General features: G+C 41.5%; 1 protein-coding gene across 1 annotated transcript in view; it reads right to left on the reverse strand.

Moving 5' to 3' along the window:
* The window catches only part of ZNF385B (zinc finger protein 385B), a 305313-nt gene extending 296112 nt beyond the window's left edge, over positions 1–9201 (reverse strand). Inside the window, exon 1 of the mRNA XM_074967694.1 lies at positions 9082–9201. The gene's annotated coding sequence lies outside the window, so the exon portion shown is untranslated. The remainder of the gene's footprint in view (positions 1–9081) is intronic.
* Positions 9202–9810: the final 609 nt, after the last annotated feature.

Below are 9810 nucleotides of genomic sequence, written 5' to 3' on the forward strand. Positions count from 1 at the left end.
AACCTGAGGTATGGAGACTTGGACTGGGTAGGCAAGGAGAACAGGACTGGGTCAATGAGCCAGGGATAGAGACAGGACTGGGACAGATTGGAGGTTATGAGGCAGAAGGGATCAATGGGCAGAAGAGTGTGTCCACTAAAAAACAGATTCCCCTCCACAGCCTGGAATGGAACCCAAGATTCCTGATTCTCACTATTCCTCTGCTGTCAGCAAATATCTGGGAAACTCACTGCCACAATGCAATGATCCCCTAGTGCTGGTTCACATAGCAGTAATAGGTTGTCTTCATCTATCAACTACTCAGTGAGCTCAAGTGGCAAAGGACTGTGTGGTGGATCTAAAGGTTCCAACCCTGCTGATGAACCATGTGGATGTCAATATGATGGCTCATGATGGAAATATTTTTCCCCCAATTTGTTTTTTTAAAAGCAAGGAAATTACATATAAAAATAATACACATTAAAAGATTATTAAGGTTGTGAAGTCAAGTACTCAGAAGTTAGGAAATACCAGAATTAAGGTTGCCTATGCAACTTTAATTCAGCCCCCATGTGTATATGTATTATGATAATCTTGATTACATGATCACATTCTTTTCCACAGAACCTCAGAATAATTCAGTGCACAAGATGGTCCTGCTCTAGAAATGAATCAGGGCTGTGTAGTGAAGAAGGCCATTGTCTGTAGGATCCCTGGCTTCTTTTCTACAGAAGTTGGAAAATGTGTATGTGTGGGGATTGGACCCTGACTTCTAGATCTAAAGGCATCAGCCTGTAACAAACAAAGAGGGGATTCCAGGGGGGAAAAAAAAGGAGGATGGTCTCACTGTTAAAGCAGGTGAATGTTGCCCTGGAGTATTGTATTCCATCTCTGCCTCTTTCACAGAGTTTCTACTTGATCCTAGGAAAATCACTTAAACCAATTAACTTTCCACAGGTGGCCAATAATTTTGTGTTCCTCATTTTCTGGGCACCCAACTTGAAACTCTGAGGTCTTATTTGCAGAAATGCTGAGCACTCACAGCTACAACTGTAGGCAATGGGAGTTGTGCTTTAAAACATATCAAGTACACTGAATACATTAGATCATAAGTGTTCCAAATTGGGCACTCAATCAGCAGAAACTTTTGACCTCTCTCCAAGCCTCAGCTCCCAATCTGTAAAATGGGAGTACTGCCACCCCCTCACCTCACAGGGGAATTGTGAAAAAAATTCATTGTTTATGAACAACAACTCAGATACTATAGTGATGAGCCCATGAGGAAAATTTAAATTTCTGTCTTCAGAGCAGGGTTTGAATAGCATGTAGTAATTAAAGCTACATGATGGACAATGAGAATAAGACAGAAAATTGAATAGCTGCTTATTTAAGTAACACCACCCATCCTGTGAATGAGGCAGGGGTCCTGTGGGAAAATATAGTATTTGATCACGTAATTTAAGACTATCATAATGCATATGCTCAAGGGGGTTGTAATAAGGCTGTGCACAGGAAACCTGAACGCTGGCATTTCTTAACTTTTGAATGCTTGACTTTGCAACCTTAATACTGTTCTTTAATTTGCGTGTGTATGTGTGTGTGTGTAATATGGGTTTCAGTTTAAGTTTTTTTCCTTATTAATACAAGCTAAAACCTTAAACCAGATATTGACACCGTATAGGTCCCGAGGTCCACCCAGGTGCAGCTAGTTACAGGATCGGGGCTTAAAATAATAGGCTGTATTTTTAGAAACAAACAAAAGTGGAGTTATATGCAGGATTTTTGCAAATGTTTATGAACTCCATATTAAAGGTTGTTTTTTTTTTTTAAAGTTAGTAGTATTCAATCATTTTAGCTTAACTTGAAAATTTACCGAATCACTTACACATGCCTTTATGTATAAATCAAACCTGATTCAAGGATTCATGGTCATATTAGTAGGTGGCTGGAAAGAAAAAGAGGATACAAAAACCACTGGAAAATACTTCTGCATCAGCATTTCCATTATAAAACCCTATTTGGAGGTCCTTACTCTGCCCTTGGAAGTATTCAACAGGACTGAGTAAAGACTGCAGAGGAGGAAGTGTTTACAAAGTTTCTCAACAACACACATTTTGTCCTGAATAAATGGAGCAGACACACTCAATTTCTCACTCTCCCTTCCCTTGCCTCTGAAACCTGACAAAAATATATATTATTCAAAAAACAATTTGCTCTAATTTAAAAGTAGCGAAACACTTACGTTCTAAGATTCTTTGAGTAAGTGGAGTAATGAGGGCTGCTATTTTGCATGTGCAATAAAAAACCTCAGTAAAAACGTCATAAGGGTTTCTCTTTTTTAGCATGCAGATTCCATGTATATGCTCAATAGAGGCACTAACACTGTCTATCACATGAATGAACCTTAAACTAATTAATTTTTGGAATTACATCATAAATTGTAATGGTTCCAAGGAGATCTGGAAGTCTATTGTGTTCAGAACATATGTACTAATAAGCATCCAATTAGAACTTTACACCATGAACTACTAAGTAAAGTCCCCTTAACATATCTTTAACCTTTGGAAATCTGCACAGATAAAGATATATGGCCTGCAGCCATAACAGCTTGTTCTATAAGCCAATTAGATCTCACAAGCTTAGTAGGGTTGAGTGGTGTTAAGGATTCAGTTCTGAACCAATGCTACAACCAATAAGCCAATCAATAAGCAGTCAGCAGGGCATTAAGAGACACCAATTCTGGAGGTGCCGCCTTTGGCTGTGATAAAACCAAGACCCAGAACACTTGTGATCATTAAAAGATACCATGGCATTTTTCAAAAGAAAAGAAGTTTTAATACTAATGTCTAAATCAAACTTCAACTCAACTATATTCTATCTGAGCTTCCCCTACGATTGCAATTATATACAGTATTCTTCCCTGTCTGTTCTGAACCATGTTGTAGTCTTGCTCTGTCATCAGAGAGGTCCTCAACACTGGCTATTTAATGCTCTCAACCCACCAACCTCCCATTAGGTAGGTAGGTATTAGCCCTATTTTACTGGTAAAACAAAGCTGACTAATGCAGAATGAGATGCCAAATAATTCAGGAAAAAATGTGTGGATGCAAAGCAATTTAACATAAAATAACTACAGTTGATTGAAAAAAACAAACATTCCCATGTAGACAATCCAAAAGGCAGAAAGGTCACCACCAAATACATATTTCAGCATTTAAACAGCCACCTGATTTCCTGAGGTGCTGAGTACCTGCAGCTCCCACTGACTCAGTGCAGCCAGCTGACAGCTTGCCTTAGTACGAGCAGGAAAAGACTGGGAAGTAATATTCTCTACAGCTGGAAATTGGTCTGTGCTTCCCACCCAAACTCAAGAGACCAAACTGCCAAAGGCTTTGTGGGTCCCTGAAGCCACCCCTTGGAGTGTGTGGATTATGAACAACTCAAGATATTTGAGCAAATAGATCACTGAACTTTCAACCATTGTCATCAGTTTACATCATCAAGAATATCTTCACCAGCAGAAGGGCTAGAAACTTGGGTCAAAATGTAGTTATTTAAATATGGTATCAAAGGAAGTGATTTGATTGTCAAAGGTTCTGAGCACCTACAACTCCCACTGACTGAAAGATAATCAATAACATTCCACCGTTACCTGAATACCTAAATTTGGAAGTAGGACCCTAACTAAGATTTGTACGTTTTTGACATTACTGTAATAAAGAAAGCTGAGATAATTCTTTACAGTCAGTTTTCCAAAATCTGGAAGCATATGGGAGGTTGTGGGCCCCCAAAACCAGCAGTCTAGCTATTGTTCTAGAAGTACTGTGTTCCACCATACATGTGGTGAAACTCCAGCTGGGTAAAATTAACTCTCCAAAGAGGATGGTGAAACTCAGTTACTGCCAGTAAAATGCTAGGAGAATACTGAGTTGAAAGATACTAAAGGCAAAGTATTTTTATAAACATATGCATGTACACAAAGATTGTCCTCCAATCTATTTGACTGCAAGTCCAAAAAAAGCCAACATTTTAAGTGTTAATACAGTAATCAGACCAAAGAAAATGTACCATAAATTTTTGCTGTTTCAACAAATAAAAGTAGTATTATTTCACTTTAAAACATTAGCTAAAATATCAGTTTATTTCAGTCAACATAATACTGTCCAATGAACAAAGGATCAAAAGAATATTGGACAGTTGTAGTGTATCTGGCAGATTATTAATAATACTTACCTTTTATAAAACCTGCCTGTCAATTAAACAATAATGTGGTATATTACCAGTAACGGTAAGTGAAGATTTGAACTCCACTGATTTACTTAGATTAGCTCACCAGGCTTCTGTTTCTACAAACCTCAGCAGCTCAGGTTCTCTAATGCATTTTTAACATGTCAATTAATACGTTGTTTATAGAAGGTGATGTCAGTTTCAGTTAATACACTAGAAATATCACAGTTCTGTGCAGAATGTGTAACATCTGTGTTAAGACTGTATGTTATTACATTTTAGAGATTAAAAAGAATTATAGCAGAGAAAGCTCATCTAAAAGGGCAATATGCAATAAAATTACAAAATTAATGGGCATGTTTAATCAATCTTTGACAAAATATGTTAGACAATGAAACATGATGCATTGCAGGGCACAGAAATAAGGTGTTTTCTGTGAACAGAGCAAGACCATTAAAACTTCCTAACATTAAGAAGCCTACAAAATTGACTGAATATTTTGTGATCACGTAAATTGCTTAAATAATGTCAGCATTGTTGCTAAATAAGCATCAGGTATACTTTACTACAACACATCCCTGCATTGTAATGTTAACCATTATTTCTTAAGCACTTTCAGTAGTCAGAAAATATACAGTGTAGCTATATGATTCAGTTGTGTCTTTATAATTTAGATTAGAAAGCATACTTTACCCAATAATTTGCTACATATACTGTAATGAAAATATCTTTTATATTAAGGCTTTTAAAACAAATTAATTAACAGGAAATAAATGGATCTTTCTCGAGAATCCAAATACTGAGGACATTATTTTGAAAGGAATTTCTTTGTTTTGATACTGCTAAATATTTAGCAGTATGTTTTAAAAATAGAAACAAATTCATATTGAGAACCTATTACAGGTAGCTAACAGGCTTGTTTGAACAGCAAAAAAATATCAACAAAATATTCCACCGTTCAAGGGAATCTCTGTACATTTTACATTTGCACACAAAATAAGAACAGAAAATGGTGTCATTTGGCAAATATTTGATTTACATTCACAAGTTTAAGTAAGCAAAGTCTGTGATCAAAACCTATTTGCATGTACAGCTGGTGGGAATACTAGCTTTATGACTGCACACAAGAACAAATGTATTATAATTCTTTCAACCCTCTGTGCACTCCGACAGCATGCTGAGAACATTAACTCAATAGTCATGGGTTCAACTGAAGAATCATAGGTATAATAAATCATAGGTTATTATAAATTTAATATTTTTCTATTAAAATATCTACTGCCACTAGCTTTCTGCATGACTTGTGTCAAGTAAAATAGGTATAATACTCATAGTATTGTTATGGGTAAATTATTGTTTAAATGCTTTGATAGACTCTTCAATCAAGTGCAAAGTATTTGTTTCCATTTTGTAGCTTTCTCCATGGCTAGTTCAAAAATCTATATATTTAAAGAAAAACCCACCATTGTATCAAAAGTATTACAAAGGTAATTAATAAAGAGCAGAAGTTTAACACTCAACCTACTCAGACTGTGAAGCCATCTTTTTCATCTGAAGTAGTAAAGATGACCTGATCTTTGCAACTGGACTTCAGTATATCAGGAAGGACAACCTTCCAGAGAACTATACCCAGTTACATCCTGGCACAGACTGACAAGTTCTTCAGGATTCAGAGCTCCATTCCAACTGGACTGTATGTTAAGTAATAAGAATGTCTTTATTTCATAAGTCCTCCAACTCTAAGGACAACCAGGCTGTAACTCCAGTCCTCGAACCACTGGTAGTCCACAGCACTGCTTCTCTTACAATGGCCTGACAGATGTCAGACTTCATGCAGTGACACTCGCTCCTAACTGTAGCCCAGTCTTGGACTGAGGATTTCAAAAGGCGTTAAACCCAAAACAGATTAAACTCACTAAAACAAGCTCCTCTGTGTGGCTGCTTCATGACTGCAGTCCCTATCTTTGGTAGAAATTCAGCGGAGATCAAATTTGAAGACACTGCCAAAATATGAGCGGTAACAAACGGAACAGCTCAAAATTAAAGGGAGAAAGCCCCTGGAAAAGATCAAAACATTGGGGCCTGCAGTCAGTAAGGGGAGAGTCTCTACTAGCGCATGTCCCTCCATCTGGGAGAGTAAGTATAGCACAGATGCAACAACAGGGCAGAATCAAGCAGCTACCATCACATTACAGTTTGTCGTCATCTTGTCTCATTAATACTATCCTATTTCTATTACCTGGTTAAATGGAAAAGTATCATTTGCCACAGAAAGACGTGGGGAAAGGATTAGGAAATACAATTTGGAGGTAGTCCACAAAAGGACATTTATATTAAGAAGTTAAAACAAGCAACAGTAGAGTGAAGTTGATCATATATATCACAACTCCAGAATCCTGCAGACATAAATCAAACTAACAACTATCCTATAATCTCACTCCGCAGCTGTTTGGCAAAGTAATGAGCTTTATGTACTGGAGCTATTTGGGGGAAGGAATCACACAAAACACAAAGACAACTGGACATTGGGCAGATAGTCAGAAATCCTCCTCACCCCCTGCATAACCTCCTTCCCTTCCCTCAGTAGCCAACAGACTTGGTGGGGGGAAGAACAGCAAAAACATTGCTCTTTGGAAAGGGAAAGGGAGTATAACAGACAGCCAGAAGACTGAAGGAGGGAGGGATAGCATAGCAGACACCCCCTACTCCAACAGCCCTGCGGTATGAAAGAAAGAGAGAGCACTTTTTCTACCTTTCATCAGCCAAACAGTTGAGATAGGGAAGAGCTATCACCACATACTCACTAGATAGAGACTGCCTCAAAAGGCAGAAACTTCAAGCAGGGATCTAGGGACAGCACCCTTTATCTTCCAAGCAAAGTGGATTTCTCACCAGGGTGCTGCCCTTACTTCTCACTATAATTGCCACAGGGATGTCAATGGACCACTTAACAGAGAGTGGTCCACACACCTCTCTGATGGTTAAAGTTTCTTTGTCAACCATTAATTTTAAATAAGAGTTAGATCACTTTTTCATACTGTTATACAATCAGGTACTAAAACATGTATGTTCTTTTTAATGTTAGATCACTTATTTTGATCTTTTGCTATTTGTAGAAATAAACCACTGATGCAGCATCAAAAAGAATTAGGAATAAAACATCTATTCGCTTTATCAGTAAGTACATACATTTCTAAATTCATCCAGTAGTTATTTTTAAAGAACTTCCTCACTAAATATCGCTAGTATATTACCAGAATAAGACTCATCACACTAGGCAGTTTCCACCTCCCAACTTGTAATACAGTAAGTAGCTGTAACGGTTAGTTTTGAAGTTCTTTTATACATTTTGACTGGTCCCACATTTTTAAAGTACAATATTCTTTAACACAAACTAGCCATTCTATTGAAGCTTGATATTCAAGTGCTAATAGCTTGCAGGTTCAAGAAGCATTTCGCTGGTGTGACAGTAAACAAGATTTCTTTCCCCAAAAACGGGAGAAGTCAGAAAAAACCCCACACTTTTCATGTTCCTCAGACACTGATGCACAGAGTAACTACTGTTACACGTATACACATGCAAAGTTACATATAGACAGGAATGCCTCAAAGAAACAATTTTCAAGTATAAAAAAATTATTTAAAGCTAATATCAATATATGTGCTGCCAAAACATATACGTACACACTTAGTAATAAATTTTCAATGCAAGTACTAGACTTGGGGCTGGTGGCCTTATATTCTTAATTTTCGAAGTTTATGCTCATGATTTTCAGCTGGAGTGAGGTGGGGTGTAGAAATAGCTAAGCATCACAAAGGCAAGCTTTTAAAACTAAGAACGTAAGACTCTCCAGGACCCAAAAATCTAGCATTTTGCATTGAAAACTGATTGTTAAGCATACCTAAGGTATTCGGAGCCTTGTCCCGAAATAACTTACAGTGCCAGGCACTTACTCCTAAGCTATGCAATTAGATCATCAAGGATGATTCCTTAAAGTAGGTTAATGCCTCTTTTGTTGGGGGAAATTCACCTTTCCAAAAGCTTATAAAGATCTATAAAGAGAGCCAGGCTGTGCTAGTGTAACTATAACTATAACGAACTCCTACTCAAAACGCAGGAAAAACAGAACTAATCTTAAAGCAAAGCAAAAAAGACCCCGCATATCTTTTAGAGAAAAGAAACATTGCGATGCAAACCTTATTCATCATGACTCAAGAGACTGACCTAGTTAGAGAAATGGGTTATACTTTCTAGCAGTAAATTAGTGGCTGCAGCATAAAATGAAAACCCCCAACACACGGGGAAGGAAACTGGATACCGCACATGGGAAGCCCAGTATAAACCCGTTAAAAGGCGCCGGTAGGGATACACAATACGGCCCCACACCTTGAGTTCACCGGAGACGCTTTTAAGCTGCGGTAGGGACCGCGGCCAAGGACACGGGCAGCCCGGCCGCCCGGCGCTGGGGCACCCGAGCCCCTGGCCCCCGCGGCCGGACCGGCGGCAGCGCTGCGAGCGAGACACGCACCGGCTCTGTCCCCGCGAGCTGCCGGGAACCTGCCCAGCGAGCCCCGCTGCCTCCGCGCCTCAGCCCCCGCGGGCGCTCGCCCTCACCCCGGCGCGCCCCGTCCGCCCAGCCCTGCTCCCGCCACGGGCACGGAGGGGCGAGCGAGCCGCTGCCCTGGCGGGGGCGGCAGGCAGCGGGCGGAAGCGGCGCTGCCCCCGTCGCCCGGCACAGCCCCCGGGGCACGGCCAGCCCTGGCCCCGGCCCGCCCTGCAGGGCGCTCCCGCGGCTGCCCCCGGGGCAGACCCGCCCCAGCCGCCAGTCCCAACGGCCCCTGCCCCGCCCCGCCGAGGCACCGCTCCCCTCGTACCCTGCCCGGGCGCCGGGCTCCAGCGCCTCCGGCGCGCGGGGATGGCAGGCGCGCGGGGCTCAGCCGCCGCCACATCAAGCAGCGCGTCCCACTTACTCCGCGCTGGAGCCGCTACAGGCGGCCGCCGGGCGCATGCGTCGAGGCTGGCCCGGAGCCACCCCACCGCCCAGGTGAGAGGGGCGTGGGCGCGCGAGCGGCAGGTGAATGGGCGCGTGCCGGCGGGGCGCAGGGGAACCCCGCGCGGGAGCGCGGGCAAACAGCGCGCTTGGGCATGCACACGGGTGGGCGGGCCCCACTTCTCTGTGACCTTCATATAGAGGGGGTGTGGCTGCACCGTTCTGTCGTGTGCACACACGTGTGGCTTCCCGGTCATGTGGACGCGCGCCTGAGTGCGTATGTAGGTGTTTGCAGCGGGTTTATACTTGTGCATATGTGGCCACTGGCTCACGCCCTGCCAGAACACTTCCTGCAGTAGTTAGTGGGGAAAGCTTCATCCATCAAGTTTTTCTACAGTGCACGCATTTTTGTTTGTGGCCTTTAAGGACAACCTTCCGAAGGTAAAGGAGCTGCGGTGCTTCCCTGTGTCCAAACTCACAGCTTTAAGGGTTCTGGGGCTGTAGGTAACTTTCCCAAGTACCAGGATTAAATTGGCAGGAGTGATCAGTTTCATTGCTGTATTTGGAGCCCTGTAGAACTGAAACCGGTAAGAATCACGACAATTTTGCTCAG

The sequence above is a fragment of the Natator depressus genome, chromosome 11, assembly GCF_965152275.1.
Source record: "Natator depressus isolate rNatDep1 chromosome 11, rNatDep2.hap1, whole genome shotgun sequence".
NCBI classification, from domain to species: Eukaryota; Metazoa; Chordata; order Testudines; family Cheloniidae; genus Natator; species Natator depressus.